General features: G+C 39.0%; 1 pseudogene; it reads left to right on the forward strand.

Annotated features, from left to right (window-relative positions):
* Positions 1 to 18,467, forward strand: part of LOC148189032 (uncharacterized) — a 58,167-nt pseudogene that overhangs the window by 5,822 nt on the left and 33,878 nt on the right.

An 18,467-nucleotide genomic window follows, 5' to 3' on the forward strand; every position in this document is an offset into this window, starting at 1 on the left:
TGTTAATTATTTTAATGTCCCTTAATTACCAAGCGGCAACTTTTTTATACATTCCTGCATGTTACAGAGTTGTCAGTGCAGGCAGTAATTTATATGGGTGTGACTGATGGTACACTGGAATAATGTGTCAACATATTTTAACTGATTGTGGTAAAGTTCTGTCCTATGAAGTGATCATATCTGCCGCTACAATAATGTCAGTTATGGTAACATTAGTGGCTGGCATTATATTAACACTCGGTCTACCAGAATTCTGCAACTACTAGAATGACCATAGCAGTCATTTTGACTGCTCGGACATTATTTGATTATAATTTGGATTATCATTAAAAACATCTAAGAATAAATTGGTGGAATAGGTAAAAAACACATCAAGACACTAAATGAAAACTATAATGAATCAGTGTTTTATTTATTTAATTGACCTTTTCCAATTTATGGCACACTTGATAGACCAAAAAGCTGTCTATCAGAAAATCATGCTGTTTTGTAAATTATTTGGAGGCCCCCTGCAATACCTAAATAAAGGCTAAGGCTAAGGCTAAAGGCTCACAAGATCACATAAAACTAGCACAGGCTTTCATTACAGAAATATGCATTATAGCAAACAATAGCCTAATAATAATGATGATAATAAGGAGTCCTCCTGTAGACCTCATACCTTGAAAATTAGCAGATGGGATGTCAGCAAGTGTGGAATTCGATGTTTCCAGTCGTCTTTTTTTGCTAGTGGGCATCTCTGAAATGATTTCTGAATCACTCTCAGAGCTAGATGAAGCTTCTTCCAAACACTAAGAGACATCACTCTCTGAACCTGCTCCTCTGTCGGATTCTTCCTCATCAAGACTCTGAAGCAAGGCTAAAGCCTCCATAACAGACATTTTCTTTCTACTTGTCATTTTTGTCTCTCTTGGGTTTAGAGTGAAGCTATAACTAGGTTTTAGCTTCACAGAGCATAAAAAACAAACAGACAATAGATCAGGAGAAAGGGCGGGAAAATGTAGCAAATAGTGAAATATGACACCCCCTGTAAAAAACATGCAGTCAATTTGACTGCTATGGTCATTCGAGGTAGTAATACTCAGATCTCTTTTGTGTTTTGGATTTTAATGATAAAACAATGTTAGAATAAAATATACACACATTTAGGAAAAGTCAGGGTTTTTTTAAACCAAGTTATGACGTCGCAAATTTTGAAAGCAGTCAAAATGACTGCCTTGTTAGTTCTAGTGTTAAGTTGTTCATTAATTGTTTTTATTTTTACGTCAGCTAATGATAGCACCAAGCACCAGGTTTATGAGTTTGCTCTAATGTTAAAATTCTGCTGTAACAACACAGGGATTCATGAGCAGACCAGGAGACTCATACAATTCATACAAATATATATACTCATACAAATATATATATATATATATATGCTGTTGTACTCCATGGAAGAAGTAAACAACATTGCTGTCGTAGAAATTTCCACATTTTAGACTTTTTGTTGAACTACATCAACTACATTAACAAGTGCACCTGCTAGTTGGCACGTTAACACATTGCAGTTTCATTTAATTTACTTCGCTGTTGTACTCCATGGAAGTGGGGCACAGGGCACATCTTTGGAGACAGAGAATTTTGTTATTTGACTCTTTTATCAGTATAAATGGAGAACGCCTCCAAAGATATCCTAGTCTGGACTTCTTCATCAAAACCCAATGCTAGACACTATTGGTTACAGAGTAGCTAATATGATGCATGCCTCCAGTGATGCAAAAGATGGAGCCAATCAGAGGCTGGAGCATGTTTCAGGACACCTCTGTTGACGTTAGCAATGACATAAACAAATTCACTGAGTCTGTGGTGGATTTAATTTGTAAAACAACAGAAGCAACTACAGTCAAGTCATTCCTCACCTTGAAACCATGCGTTACCAGAACCATCACACTGCAGCCAGTCTGGAATCATGAACAAACACAAAGCAGCAGCCCAAAAGGTGTAAGGAGGCAAAAAATGAGAAATTAGATTGCACAAGTGAAAGGGGCTGATGGGATCTCACTTCACTGGAGCCGTCTCTTGTTTGATTTCATGTGACAAATAAATGATGGACTGATTGAGACTCCCTTCAGGGACATTTTGCCAGTTTACAACCTTTTCTCCTCAGCAGTTGCCAGGCTATGGCAGCCTTGTGTGAACTACAATGAGGACAGCAGAGACTTTGGCTGAGACGAGCTCTGTTGTCTTCTCTCAGCCTCCAGGGAGCCAGGGATGTTATGTACTAGATCTCAGTCAGCCATTGTATCTGAGAACATTTCCGTCAGCCAAAAAGACGTCCCAGAATATCTGCACACATTATGAAGAACTTCACGTTTCATAACAAGCTGTCAGACTCAAACATCAAAGTGTAGCTGTACAAGGCGCTGTGTGACCTCGCCCCTGAGGACAGCAGACTGAGTGTTTGGTCTGTTCGGAGTGTCACATACTGGAAAACATGGATGGTCCCCCATCTGGACTGGTACGGAGGGTTTACCACTGAGAAACTCATTAGCAATTCATACTGGAACATGTAGTCACTAAAAAAAGTAAAAATAATATGACGTTGAAGTAGAACAACTGTCTGAAAACATATCCATACATTCAGTGACAATCATAAATGTTGTTGGAAACCACATATAATGTTAAGACAAAAATGTATAAAACCACTGAAATATTATGTAAAACTGAAGACATCTTGATGCAGAGTCACTATAGTATATAGTGTATTATGCTCTCATAGTTCCATACTGTGTGGAGGTTATGGGGAAACACATACAGAACAATGCTAATCAATTTTTCATACTGCAGAAGAGAGCTTTAAGAATTATAAATCAATCAAATCAAATGAACCCACCAACACTCTACTTATTGACAAACATGCTTGAAATGTTGTTATATAGTCGATTTTAAAATAAAATAATGTGCAAGGTAAAACATTATAACCACCCTCCCTGAGGTACCACCTTATCGTGGTGAAGGGGTTTGCATGTCCCAATGATCCTAGGAGCTCAGTTGTTGGGGGCTTTATGCCCCTGGTAGGGTCACCCATGGCAAACAGGTCCTAGGGGAGGGACCAGACAAAGCGTAGCTTGGGGAGGAGATCCTGCCCCAAGTGAGTAAGTTTAAGTACCTCGGAGTCTTGTTCACGAGTGAGGGGTGGATGGAGCGGGAGATCGACAGGCAGATTGGTCTGCACCGATCCGTCGTGGTGAAGAGGGAGCTGAGCTGAAAGGCAAAGCTCTCGATTTACCGGTCTATCTTCATTCCTACCCTCACCTATAGTCATGAGCTTTGGGTAGTGACCGAAAGAACAAGATTGCAGGTACAAGTGGCTGAAATGAGCTTCCTCCGTAGGGTGGCTGGGCTCTCCCTTAGAGATTTTTGAGGGTTTTTTGCCTTTATTTGATAGTACAACTTAAGCATTAAGGGGGAGAGAGAGGGGACGTCATGCAGCAAAAGGCCCGGTTGTCCGGGAGGGGCTCGGAGTAGAGCCACTGCTCCTCCGCGTTGAGAAGAGCCAGATGAGGTGGCTTGGGCATCTAATTAGGATGCCTCCCGGATGCCTCCATAGTGAGGTGTTCAGGGCACGTCCCACTGGTAGGAGGCCCCGGGGAAGACCCAGGACACGCTGGAGAGACTGTGTCTCTCAGCTGGCCTGAGAACGAAGGATTCCCTGGGAAGAGCTGGACGAAGTGGCCAGGGAGAGGGAAGTCTGGGCTTCTCTGCATAGGCTGCTGCCCCCACAACCCGACCCCGAATAAGCAGCAGACAATGGTTGGATGGATGGATGGATGGATGTATGGATGGATGGTAAAACAATACTTGCATCCCAAATGTATTCAGAGGCTTTTGGAAATTAGAGAGAGCAATTATGACTTTGGGGAATAGGTGTGTTTAATGACAATGGTAAACAAACTCCACTGATAATGCCAAGTCCATCACCAACTATTGTTGTTTTTTATGGTAATTTATTTTGGTCATCATTAACAATTTTCCAAGAGGAATACGCTTTAAAAGAATAAAAACATTTAAATATTAAATTAAATGGAAAACCAAAGGAAAACAAAAAGTACAGATCAGAAAGGTGTGGGCTTATTATACCTACCCTTTTCCTGAGCATATTATCATCAGCAACTCATTACTACAAAGTTTAAGTTATGCAAGAGAAAAAATGAAATATATGAAAAATGAATAAACAAAAAATAAACTGAAACAGAAAGACAGAAAAACAAAAGCAATAAAATAATTCAAAAATATTTATTTATACATTATATTTATTTTATACGTTAATAACTTTTTAAAAAATTTGAACAGTTTTGAATTTATTGTCACAAGCAACCCCCCACCCCAGCCATACATATCAAGCTGAAATTAAGTCAGCATTCAGACACTGGTGTGTCGTATTTCATGTGTCAAATACACTGACTGATTGATTTATTGATTGTGTATTTGGAAAGAAGTAAATGCCAAATAGCTATAAAACGTGTTAAAGACCTAAACCTACAAAGGCGAACAGGAAGTTGAAGCCACAGTTTGCCACTCTTGCAGGTGTTCCTTTGTCTAAATCAAACATTGACTCGATGTGACTACAGGAATACTAAATTCCCAACACGAAAGAACATTCTGCTAACTGGATAGCTAGCTCATCGGATGGTCAGTGGGCAACGTGCTCCAGATAGGACATTTGTGAACAACTCTCAGTCTTTGTAAAACCTCAATGTTGATATTCTGCAAAACTTTTAATTACAATACACAAAATATTTTTACAGCTACAAAAACTTTTCACGCATGCAAAATACATATCTGTGCAAAAAAAAAAAGTGTTAAATAAAACTTTATTTACTTATCCAGATACATGCATGCATTTGTTTTGACATGCACACAAAAGTTGATATATAACTGTAGGCTGTAAAATTATTTCATTCATCATTTCACAAACTCAAAATATCAATAATCCCTTTTTGCTCCCACAGGCCTTGGAGAAAGACATGACGGAAAGATAAATAAAGTATAGGGGGAAGACATCACACTGAAAAGGAATAAGAACACCGACTGCAAAGATCAGCAGTTATTCAATATCCAAAATAAATTGGAGGGGACATTATTGGTCGCTAACAATCTTGTGAGGACTTGGATGTCTCATCTGTTGGAGGTACTTTCCGCTGCACAGTTAATTTACTGTAATGATTTCCCAGAGCTAGCCGAGGGCCTGCAGTCTACAATGAACTGGGAATCTAATCTGCTTCTAGTCTCTGTTACCCTACACAGAGACATGTGATTCTCTCAAATCATAGTGGTCACAAGAGCGCCAGCAAGATACTATCAAAGCTGAGCTTTTGTAAGCCTCAAGCCTTTTAGTTTACACTCCATCAATTTGGATGTCAAATATTTTGACGGTGATCTGCTTCATGCCTTGAAAAGTTAATTCCCAAAATGTCAAGTCTATACATACAATTGGAAAGAAGGGAAGAGAAATACATTCCTTGCATTTCTGCATATATAAAAATGCAGAAATGAAAATGTTGAAGCTCCTCCTTTGGTAGTTGCTTTACATAATGATTAGGTTTACAACATGGTTTTCCTCTGAGTACCGAATATGGAGTTAGATCAGTCTCATAATGAATGAATGCACACAGAAGGATTCACAAATGTATATTGGGATTTATATATAAATGTCTCTCAACACACAAATATTTTTCAATGCACACACAAATATTTCTCATTCTATATAAATGTAAAAATAATCCACATATAAATTAATAAAGTATTAATTTTAAATGGTTACATGTATTTCTGATGCACAGACAAATATAACTTGTTTTAAATATATATAATGGAAATCGTAAAATAAATATCTCTATTTAAAATTCAAAGAATTCAAAAAGAATTTAAAAGAATAAATCATATATGTATATTGTGACATTTATTCAGAAATTGTTGAATCTGCATTTACAAACTGGTTGAGATTTGTGATTTTCACTGCATTTGTGTGTGAATCTTTTTGAGACACTTGCCATGTCTGGATCCACAAATGCATTTTTTTCAACAGGGAAGAATCTGTAGCCAATCAGATGTCTACCTCCTCTCAGCCAATCACAAGAATGTATCCCATGTGGGGGTGGGATGTACTTTTCAGCCAATCATATGAACGCATCTGAACGCACAGTGCTATACATGCCTACCAGAGCAACAGACAGGTTGCCCTTCAACGTGAACATGGTGTCCGGTGGTGATGATGCGCGAGGTGTATGTGAAACATTATACAGGTTTACTTAGTTTTCCTAAGTTGTGAGGTTTGCGCAGATAGAGAATTGTATGAAATGTGCAAATAATTATGCGGTTTAACTGTGTATCTAGCCTCATGAGCTAACGAGCTATAATAGCGTCAGCTAGCAGCGTATGCTAACGCGCTATGCCTACGGGCTATGCTAGCATTCCCGCATGCTAATAAGGTTAAGTTAACATCTTGCAATTAAGTTGAAGTTATAGTAAATGTAATGACTGTTTGACAAGGTCTGTCGCCTCAAGCCGATGTAGCAGCTCAGACTTTTGTCCAGTTATTGGCCCGGGAGCTGTCTTCTGCCCCAACCACATCTAGAGAGAGCACATCAGTCAGTGCTGGGGGCAGTGCCTGTTTAAATGCTTTAAATGCTTAATAAGAGTGTGGAACACCATAAGTTCTTATAGCAGGATAAATACAAGTAATCACCTTTTCATGGCCGGTCTCACCCTACCATCAACAGGCACTATAGCACTTTATGTGTATTAGTTTTACATTTACATAGAATGAGAAATATTTGTGTGTGCATTGAAAAATATTTGTGTGTTGAGAGATGTTTATAAATAAATCCCAATATACATTTGTGAATCCTTCTGTGTGCATTCATTCATTATGAGACTGATCTAACTCCATAACCAAAGCATGAAAATCAGCAGAAATAAAGAAACAGTAATTAAGGTCGGTGAAGTTAAAAGTCTAGTGTGAAGGACACTCAGTGGATGTGCAGGACTAAGTGACAATTCTTCAGTCTTTCATGTGAATATACACTTGTGAAAACATTGTTATATGTGTATTTACACACGCATATATATATATATATATATATATATATATATATATATATATATATATTTAGTCTGACTCGTGATGACATGTTTAGCCGCATGTCATTCAACAGCTGGCGGTTGTGGGCTTTGAAGATAATTGGCACTCTTTTTGGGGAAAACCTGGTCTTATCAGGAGGGATGGCAGAGGGGCTCCATCCCACTTTGGATGTCCATTCCACTTCCAAAGTGGGATGGACATCCAAAGTGGGATGGAGCCACTCTCCTTTCGGAATCTGGCCGAGTTTATTAGAGGCTCAAAGCCATGACAAACCAGAGATGGGATCGGGGGCAGAGTCGCAGTCTTACACGCTTCTCTGAGCTTCCTCTAGCACAGTCACACATCCATAATGTAGATGTCATAAAAACTGTTTTTGTTTATTTGTTTAAATCTAAAATAAATAAAAGGGGAGTTGTACAAAAAAATCTCATAAAAATTAATACATCTCCTGTCAAACAGCATCATAACAGGAGAATTAAATGTGGACTCTTAAACATTAGATCCCTATCAACCAAAGCTCTTTTAGTCTCTGATTTAATACTGGATAATCATATTGATTTATTATGCCTCACTGAGACCTGGCTTTGTCGTTACATTAGCCTGAATGAATCCACTCCTCCTGGTCATACAAATAGTCACGTTGCGCGCGACACTGGCCGAGGAGGGGGAGTTGCTGCTATTCATGATTCAAGCTTAGCTCACCCTAAAGCTAAGCTAAACTATAGTTCATTTGAAAGCCTTTTCCTTAGTCTTTCTCACCCATCCCGAAAAACGCCCCCGGCCCATACTCTGAATTTCTATCCGAGTTTTCTGAGCTTATAACAAGTTTAGTGCAACTCAGTAAGTAATTATCATAGGGGATTTTAACATTCACATGGATATTAATAGTGATAGCCTTAGTTCTGCTTTTGCCACACTTTTGGATTCAATTGGCTTCAGTCAGTGTGTACATAAACCCATCCACCACTACAACCACACCCTAGATCTTCTCCTAGAATACAGCATCGACATTGAAGATTTATAAGTCTTCCCTGAGAATTCCGCTCTGTCAGACCATTATTCAACAACTTTTCATTTTTTACTACTCGACTACAGGCCTCTCAGCAATAGTTACTACTCTAGATGTCTATCTGATTCAGCAGTGGCTAAGTTTAAGAAACTGATTCCTTCTGCATTGACATCATTACCATGTCTCACAGTGACTGACAATGCTCTTACTAACTTCATTCTCATTTTCACATTGATTGTCTCGTTGATAGTGCTACTGGCTCACTGCGATCAGCTCTCGACTCTGTTGCACCTTTTAAGAAGAAATTAATGAAACAAAGAAAATTAGCCCCATAGTTTAACCCCCAGATCCGCAAACTGAAACAAACATTGCGAAAACAATTTGAAAGAAATTGGTGTTCAACAAACCCCAGAGAGTCCCGTTTAGTCTGGCTGGATAGTCTTAAAATGTATAAGAAGGCCCTCCGCCATGCCAGAGCAAAATATTACTCATCATTAATTGAGGAAAACAAAAACAATCCCAGGTTTCTTTTAACACTGTAGCCAGCTGACTCAGAGTCACAGCTCCATAGAGCCTTGTATTCCTTTGGCCCTAAGCAGTGACGACTTTATGACTTTCTTTAATGATAAAATTATAACTATTAGAGATAGAATCCATCACCTCTTGCTCTTAACTGACCTGACCCCGGACTCAGGTAGCTTGCATATGGCGGCAAAGCCTGGAATTTATTGGGACCATTTTTCCTCCATTGACCTTCGCCGATTCTCTACTTTGATTTCTGCATCTAAGCCATCAACATGCCTGCTAGACCCCTTCCCAACTAGGCTACTTAAGGAAGCTTTACCCTTATTAGACAATTCTTTATTAGATATAATGAATGTGTCTTTATTAACGGGCTATGTACCACTTTTTTACTGTTCACCACCTTGTTTCTGTTGAACTGCACTAAGCTAATCCCGTTGCCTCTCCGGAACATTCCCTCCTGTGATCATGACTTTGGACACCTCCATATCAATATATGCATGAGACTCTTATCAATATCATCATAGACCCACAATGACCCATAATATCATCATAGAGTGCATTTGATAATTTCGCACCTATCGTTATTGTATTATGACATGAATCTGTTTACATTATTACTGTGCCTCTCTCCCCCTCTCCCCTCTCTCTTTCTCTTTCCTTTTTGCCACAATTGTATTTCATTTGCTATTTATGACATCTATTGCACGTCAGTCCGTCCTGGAAGAGGGATCCCTCATCATCCTCTGCTGCTCTTCCTGAGGTTTCTTCCTTTTTTTTTTCCCTGTTTCAGGGGTTCTTTTTCGAGAGTGTTTCATGATAATGGGCTCTACAAATAAAATTGACTTGACTTAAAATTCAGCATAGTGTAATAAAAACGGTGTCTGTTCCCCGGCAACTTAAATTTTTAAATCTAAAATAAAGAAAAAGGGGAGTTGTTCAAGAAAATCTCATAAAAATTAACACATCTGCTGTCAAAGAGCATCCTTACAAAAGAATCAAATGCAGATTTTTGAACATTGGATCCCCATCGTCTAAAGCTCTTTTAGTCAACGATTTAATATTGGACAATCATATTGATTTATTTTGCTGCATGGAGACCTGGCTTGGTTCCTGATGATTATGTTGGCCTGAATGAATCCACTCCTCCCGCTCATATTAATAGTCACGTTGTTCAAGACACTGGCCGAAGAGGGGGAGTTGCTGCTAATTTTGATTCAAGCTTTGCAATTCATCCTAAAGCTAACCTAAATTATAAGTCATTTGAAAGCCTTTTTTTAGTCTTTCTCACCCATCCTTGAAAACTCTACAGCCCATTCTAAGTGTACCAGGGCCGTGGTACACTTACCACGGCCCTGGCCCATACTCTGAATTTTTATCTGAATTCTCAGAGTTTATATCAAGTTTAGTGCTTACATCAGACAAAGTTATTATCATAGGTGATTTTAAAATTCACGTGGATATTAATTATGATAGCCTCAGTGTTGCATTTTCCTACTATTGGATTCAATTGACTTCAGTCAGTGTGTACATAAACCCACACACTGCTTCAACCACACCTTAGATCTTGTCCTTGCATATGGCATCGAAATTGAAGATTTAATAGTCTTCCCTGAGAATCCCACTTGGTCAAACCATTATTTAATAACTTTCGATTTTTTGTTAGTCGATTACACGCTTCTCAGCAAGAGCTATACTAGATTTCTGTCCGATGGTGCGGTAGCTAAATTTAAGTAATTGATTCCTTCTGTGTGAACTCATTACCATGTCTCAATGAGACTGAGAACACTTATACTAATTTAAGTCACTCTCTAATTGATTGTCTTGTTGACAGTGCTACTGGCTCACTGTGATCAGCTCTTGACTCCATTTCACCGTTTAAGAACAAAAATGAAACAAATTAGCTGCATGGTTTAACCCCCAGACCCGCAAATTAAAACAAATATTGTGAAAATTTGAAAGAAATTTGTGTTCAACCAACCTGGAAGAGTCTCAGTTAGTCTGGCAAGACAGTCTTAAAACATATAGAAAAGCCCTCTGCCATGCCAGAGTGAACTCTTACTCATCATTAATTGAGGAAAATAAAAACAATCCCAGGTTTCTTTTTGACAATGACTCAGAATCACAGCTCTATAGAGCCTTGTATTCCTTTGGGCCTCAGTAGTGATGACTTTATGAGTTTCTTTAATGATAAAATTATTAACTATTAGAGATAAAATCCATCACCTCTTACCCTCAACCGATCTGACCTCTGACACAGGTAATTTGGATATGGCAGTAGGGCCTGAAATTTATTTAGACTTTTTTTCATTGACCTTCACCAACTTAATTTCCACATCCAAGCCATCAACATGCCTGTTTAGACCCCATCCCAACGAGGCTACTTAAGAAAGTTTTACCTAACTGAGAACTCTTAGATATAATCTAAGTTAGATATAATCAATTGTCTCTATTAGCAGGCTTTATACCACAGTCCTTTTAAAGTAGCTGTCATTTTTTGTTGTTTTTTTTAATTTATTTTTTGTTTGGTAGGGGGATTCTGTTTTGTGCTGTGGGGATGTGTACTGTATAAATGTTGAATAATGTAAATAAAACATTACAAAAAAAATAAACCCCTTCTAAAGAAGCCCACTCTCGATCCAGAAGTTTTAGCAAAGTATAGACCAATATCTAAACTCCCCTTTATTTGTAAAATCCTTGAGAAAGTAGTTGCTAATCAGCTTTGCGACTTTCTCCAAGATTATAGTTTATTCAGGGATTTTCAGTCAGGATTCAGAGTTCATCATAGTACAGAGACGACCTAGTAAAAATTACTAATGACTTATTGATTGCCTCTGATAAAGGACTGGTCTCTGTATTAATCCTACTAGATCTTAGTGCCGCATTTTACACCATTGACCATCAAATCTTTCTCCACAGACTGGAACACTTAATTGGCCTTGGATCAGCACTAAGCTGGTAGAAATCATACTTATCAGATCGTTACCAGTTTTTTCATATTAATGATCAATCATCCATGCATACTAAGGTCTGCTTTGGAGTAGCACAAGGTTCTGTGCTTGGACCAGTGCTTCTCACTTTAAATATGCTTCCCCAAGGCAACATCACTAGAAATCACCTTAATCAATTTCCATCTATCTATGAAGCCAGATGAAACTAATCAGTTATCTAGACTAAAGCATGCCTTCAAAAGCCAGGAAGCCCACGATTTTCTGATGTTGAACTCTTTTTCTAAGGAAATAATTTCTTTAGATGGCATTGCCTTGGCCTCTGGCACAACTGTAAGGAACCTCAGTTATATTTGATCAAGATCTATCTTTTGCCTCCCATATAAAACCAACTTAAAGGACTGCTTTATTTCACTTGCATAACATTACAAAAATTAGACATATCCTGTCTCAAAGAGATGCTGAAAAATTAGTGCATGCATTTGTTGGATTACTGTAACTCCCTATTTTCCGGTTGCCACAAAAGTCCCAGACTATTAGCCAGAGCCTTGAGTTACCATGCTCCTCTTTTATGGAACCATCTTCCAGTTTCGGTCAGGGAAGCAGACACCGTCTCCACTTTTAAGGGGAGACTCAAGACCTTCCTCTTTGATAAAGCCTATAATTAGAGCTGGCTCAGGTTGTCTGGACCAGCCCTGAGTTAGGCTGACATAGGTTTAGTCTACTGGGGGACTTTCTATGATACATTGAGCTCCTTTTTCCTTCTCTTGTTCCCTCCATCTGCAAACACTCTTCTCTTTTTACTGCATTACACTAACTTGGTTGCCTTTCCACAGCATTTGTGCTCCCTTGTTTCGTGGTTTTCCCAGATCTTGGCAGCAAACTTGGCTGCAATCTTGGCTGCACCTGGATCATGGTGATGGCTGTGGTGATGCTGTGACCCTGCCTTTGGCCATGCTTGTGCTGTGGCTCCACTGATGCTGTACCTCCAGCTCAGCCTGGATCGTGGTCTTGGTTGTGCTATTGCTGTGATCCTGTTTGAGGCTGCACCTGTGTCTACTGCCATTTTTATGTGTCATGCCTCACTATTAATCTACTCCACTATAACATCTATTGCACGTCTGTCCATCCTGGAGGAGGAGGAGGAGGAGGAGGAGGATCATTCTTCCTGAGTTTTCAACCATTTTTTCCCCATTACAGGGTTTTTTTGGGGGGTGTTTTTCCTTAGTCAATTTGAGGGTCTATGAACAGAGGGATGTCGTATGCTGTAAAGCCCTCTGAGGCAACTGTGTTTTGTGATTATGGGCTTTATAAATAAAACTGAATTGAATTGAACTGGAATAAATTGAATTGAATTGAATTTTTTATATATATATATATATATATATATTTCTGACAGCATATTCCTCTATATCCTATCTGAAAAGATAAAGGAACAAAAAACTGTTTTGACTCTCTCTCTTACTACATTAGAGTAACCAGCCTTGTCCTAGCTTTGCATCTCCTCTGCCACTGCAACCTCTTCTTGTTCCAAAGTCATCAAATAACCACCACTTTTGCCACGCTTTTGATGTAAGATCCACATTCCACCTTTTGCAGGTGTATTGCATGTCACACTGTGCGCATGGGTCTGTTAAAATTGTACATCATGTCCCTATTTCCTGTAACATACTGATTCTAAGCAGGTTTCTGGTATGTAGTGTTCTTACATTGGAAAACTCAAAAAAAAATTCCAAGTCCAACAGGGCACAAGTCAAGAGCAAGACTTCAAAACCACTGACCTCAAGACCAGACTGAAGACCGTGACTGGAGTGGAGTACAACAGTATCCTGGAACAGAGTGAGCTACAGGGAAGTGAGAGAAACAATGTATTCCCCTGGGCAGAACCTGGACAAAAACAAAACCTGGAAAGCAGCAGTGGAGGGGTGTGGTGGTAAACAAAAACTCCAGCTTTCTGCAAGTAATACTGTCAAATAATAGCTCTATGCACACATATCATATATCCAAAATGATGCCATTATTGTCGTTTTAATTTTGCCATAGCCTTTAATCACGTGTTTCCGATTGCAGAGTGAGATAGTTAACGTGGAAGTGTTGCCCAGCACTGCATTAATGCATGTGTACAATGTTCCTTTTGATTTCATCAAATGTTAATATGTCTGAAAAAAAGATCTTGTCAGTGGTTGGGAGTTGTATCTTTTTAGGTAACAGCTGAATCTTGGTGGTGTAAATTAACAAGTAAAACTTCATTACAGTACTTTCAGTACTGTTTATTTTGGGACTACTTGAGTTTTTACATTTCTCTCAACTTTAACTTTTACTTCTACAAAATATGGAAGAGGGGGACCTTAGGCAACAGGAGCAGTTTCTTCCTGACTACAGCTGGTCAGCTCATCAACAAGGCCACAGACTCATCTCTAGATCCACCCCTGACATTACATTAACAAACATCTTTACTGTGTCCCCTCTTACATGTTATTTTTATACATACACTGTGGACTTTTACATCCCATGAACAAGCATTTGCACATCCCTGCACAATTTTAAAAACAGAGCAAATTTTTATCAGTAAGTAGAGTCAGTCGTCCACTGATTGGAAGGTTGTCACTTTGATCCCCGGCTCCTCCAGGAGTACTTAATGTTCTTACTTACTCATATATATATATGTTGTTATGCATCAAATGAGCAGAATTCCCTCTGACTGTAGTCTGCAATGAACCATTTGTGATTCTGACTGTGATCCATCTTTCTAGTCTTTAGTTACAGCTCACTCCATCTCCTAAATGATCACAGCTGTGATCTAAATCCACTATGAAGAAAGCCTTTTTTAAAAAGCTTGATAACTGTCTGAACTGACTGAAAAGTAAAGCAAGGGTTAACTGATCATGTATCTTACTGCCATCTACATACTTTTTTATTTTTTTTAATTTGCTACAGTTTTGCTGAGTTATTTGACAACAAAACACTAACCTCTATCAGACATGGTTTCACAATGAGATAAAATCATGTTCAAGTCAAGTTCTCTCATTTGTATACAATTGGTGCAAACCCAATAAACAGGAAAGTAATTACATCGGCAAATAAATTATTTATATTGGTGAATGAGAGTCTGTCTTGTTCCTTGTAAAAGGGCAGCAAAAGGAGGGCAATCTTAAAGCACAGCTTACACTCTAACTAACTGGATCTGCATTTGCTAATACATCATGCATGAACTATACTGTCCACCAAGATTTTTCCAGATTCATCAAGGTTTATTTGAGGTAAATGCATGGATTCAAAGCTTACTCATCATTTCTAATTTGAGCTCTTTTCCAACTCTGTATAAAACTGCATCTACATCAAGGAAATGTTTAAAAAGAAAAGCTTTCTCATAGATGATGGGATAAGATTTAAAGTCATCATGTACAGGCATGTTTATTTGAATCACCTCAGGGCTACTTTGACTGTCTGACTACTTTGTAATGCTTTGTCAGCTCACCCATGAATGAAATAGAAAGCTGCAAAGCTTCACTTTTTAGTGCTGAGTTTGACAAACTGCAGAACCGGAGTTCTTCAGGCTAGTCTATAGACGCTATAATGTAAAAGACACCACTGGGTTTGCATTCTAAAGCCTCATTTGGACTGCATAAAAAACCTGCTAACAGACATTAACATCTACCTTTTTATTGCAATGGTAATGTGTACACCCCACATTCCAACACATTATCATCTCAAGTCATCATATTGCCACTTTGCAGTGGATTTCTGGGTCTACATAGCACGCTTTAGGTATCTCTCTGCGTCTACTCCTTATGTTCTAGAATGCTGCTACCGCGGATGCCATGGATGGAAGGGGGCACATGGTAAGGTGCAGCAAAAAAAAAAAAAACACATCACATATGTATGGTCCATCCACCACCCTGATCTGCCTGCCCTATGGACGATACTTATATTACGTTGTTACCGGCAGTGTTTCATATGTGCGAGACAAGTTCTGTCTGGCCAAGATGTCAAGTTATGCGGGAGGGGCTGTCCACTGGTGTATAATAACACGCCATCCAGCGGCATTTCGTGCACATGTGAAAGGTGCCAAAGCAGCACTCTCATGCAAGTTTGGCATGAGAACAGGCTGTGAACAATGTAAGGGTCTAAGGATAGAGGGATGTCACCTGCTGTAAATCCCTCTGAGGCAAACTGTGATTTTTGATTATGGGCTATTTAAATAAAGACTTAACTTGACTTGACTTGGCTGGTCATTCACACCTGGGTCAAATGACTCTACAGAAGCCCAGAAATGTATCCTCTCTGGCTCTGATTGGCATTGAAGGAAACACAACACTTAACGCACCTCCTTAACCGGGAGATTCAATGACGCACCACCACTAATTACCCTGCGTCTCCTCCTAAGCAGCACTAAAACACTGATTACCAAATTAAGTCTACACAGAGTTTGAAAGAGAGAATGAAAAAGTTAGCAATATATAAAGAGAGGTAACCACTGTAAAGTTTTAACAGACTTCTGTACATGATGCTGTCTACCATTTACCTGTTCTCTGGCCAGTCTGTGATGTCACACGGACACACCAAAACAACCCACACATACACAAAAGGCACAGTTGTCTGCTGCAGAGCCGTGTACACAACTCTGCTCTACTGTCAATGGGAAAGCCGTCTGTAGCTTAGTGTTTACCCTGTTTGAAAAACCAATGTGCATGCTGGTTGGGGGAATGGTGTATAGTGTCTCCTCTATTACGTTACTGCACTCTGACATCTTTTGGCTCCTTTCAGCCATGCACCTGCTTCCATAATTTTGTTGCTAATCTTGGATGTGGCTCTTATCTGAAAAAGCAACCAAGGTACTTTTTGCGAAGGTAATAATAAGGTAATAATAGCAATTTCACTTGCTCTGAGATAGTGACATTACCATATCACTTTCAACACAGCAGAAGTATCAGATGAACATAATGGCCACAGTAGCTTAAATACACGGAGATTAAACACACAATTAATGCATGTCTTGTTTGCCTTATTAAAAGCACAGATATACTTTTATCACTCAATTACAATATCACATAAAAACAAATAGTGTTTAACCGACTGGTGACTCTACATTAAGTTGCTTAAAGCCTCTGGAAATGTGGCTTGAAATAGTAAGAATGCACATATTATATCAAAGTTGACAGAGTGTCTCATTAAGTATCTACAAAATTCAGTGTGAAAATAAATTCTCCCAAATATTAGAAAACCAAGTGAAAAAACAGCTCATTTTGAAGATATCAGTGTTTCTCCAGACTGTGTGGGCATGGCAGATCAGATTTTGATTGACAGCTCCTTGGATTCAACCTTTGTCAACTGTCTCTCGTCTCCATGACGACAGTCATGGAGCAAAGCAGAGTCAGCGTGGTACAGCTCTATCTGGTCCAGCCCTCTGACTCTGGCTGCATTCCTAAATCCAACACTAACATGAGAGAACTGTTGATCAAAGCCACAGAGCATTCTGTTTATCCATGAATTAACCAACGGTTAAGTACATCGCACATTCAGTCCGTTAGGCGCTTTGCTGCTTCTTCTTCTCAGACAGAGTGCTCTCTGACACTCCCAGAGTGCATTGCTCTGGATAACAGAATGGTACATTCCAACAGTGTTCTGAATTTACCAACAGTCCAGTTTGTGTCAGAGTGAGTGTTTCTGAATGCTGTGAAACTGTGAAAAAAACTAAAGTGACAAGATTTCAAATTTGGATTGAGGTTATTGTCTAATTATTTTTGATGCATTTTATTTTACATGTAAGTACATATTAAGAAAGTTTTTGGTGATTTGGCTTCCAAGAGGCTTTATGTTGAATAAAATAAGGGAATTAGTCCTGGGACTCTGAAGACCCGAGGTATGCTTTTTAGGAAAAAGGCTTCAGCAACAACATATGTTTTAAAATCCATAATCCGCAGCCTGTGAGAGAACAGGCAACACTACTGCTGTTCTGTTGACAAATATGCAAGTATTGAGGCTCTTTGTGTACATGTGCTGTCATCTGTGGAAAAAAAGGAACATAAGGAACATTACAGTGGTTATGCCCTGTGTCTGAATGACAAAAGGCCATCACTTTTATAGAAAGACTGAACAAGAATGTTTCCGCTCCTTATCAAAAATTGGACTCTCTGGGACACATTTCACATAATGCCACTAGAATTTCAATGCCTTTGCTGACCTCTGGGTCCTTCACTGGTAACATTAAACGTCTGATCCAAATAAGGACATACCCCATGCCCCTCATGGCATTGTATTAGGCTAAAGGATTAGGCAGGCAAACCAACAGGCACAAAGACTGACTCATAATCATACATTTTCCACTCATACACAAACAACTCTAGTGTTTAAAACATTTACAGGTCCCTGAATGTCATATTTGCCCACTGCTAATGAAATATGATTTCCTTTCTAGAGTGTTAGTTCCAGACCCAAATATTTGTATCATAGAATGTCAATATATGTCACCCCTAAAAACTTTGCATGAGATAGCTTTTAAGCCAAAGAGTATTACACCAGGAAGTGTGTTAACTGTTCAGATTTTTGTGAACTCGTCTCACGCCCCCAGGAAGTGTGCTATGCGTTGATGCAAAATTTACATAGTGGTCAAAAGTGGAATGACACCGTTTGAGTCAGTCATGTGATGACATTAGCCCAGAAAGACTTTTCCCCATTGACTAACATGGGAAAAGAGACATCTGTATAGAAGTAAACAATTTTTTGTAAGTGTCAAAACCCTACCCCTATCACTACCTAGATGTAAACCATCCAGTTCAATATCATTTGGACAGTCTAAAAGAGCCACAACTTTAAATTTTTTAGATCGCGAGTCAAGCTACCCGAGGAACTAATCCAGATTTCT

Source organism: Plectropomus leopardus, chromosome 8, assembly GCF_026936395.1.
Source record: "Plectropomus leopardus strain MGB_pleo_1.0 chromosome 8, ASM2693639v1, whole genome shotgun sequence".
In the NCBI taxonomy this organism is placed as follows: Eukaryota; Metazoa; Chordata; class Actinopteri; order Perciformes; family Serranidae; genus Plectropomus; species Plectropomus leopardus.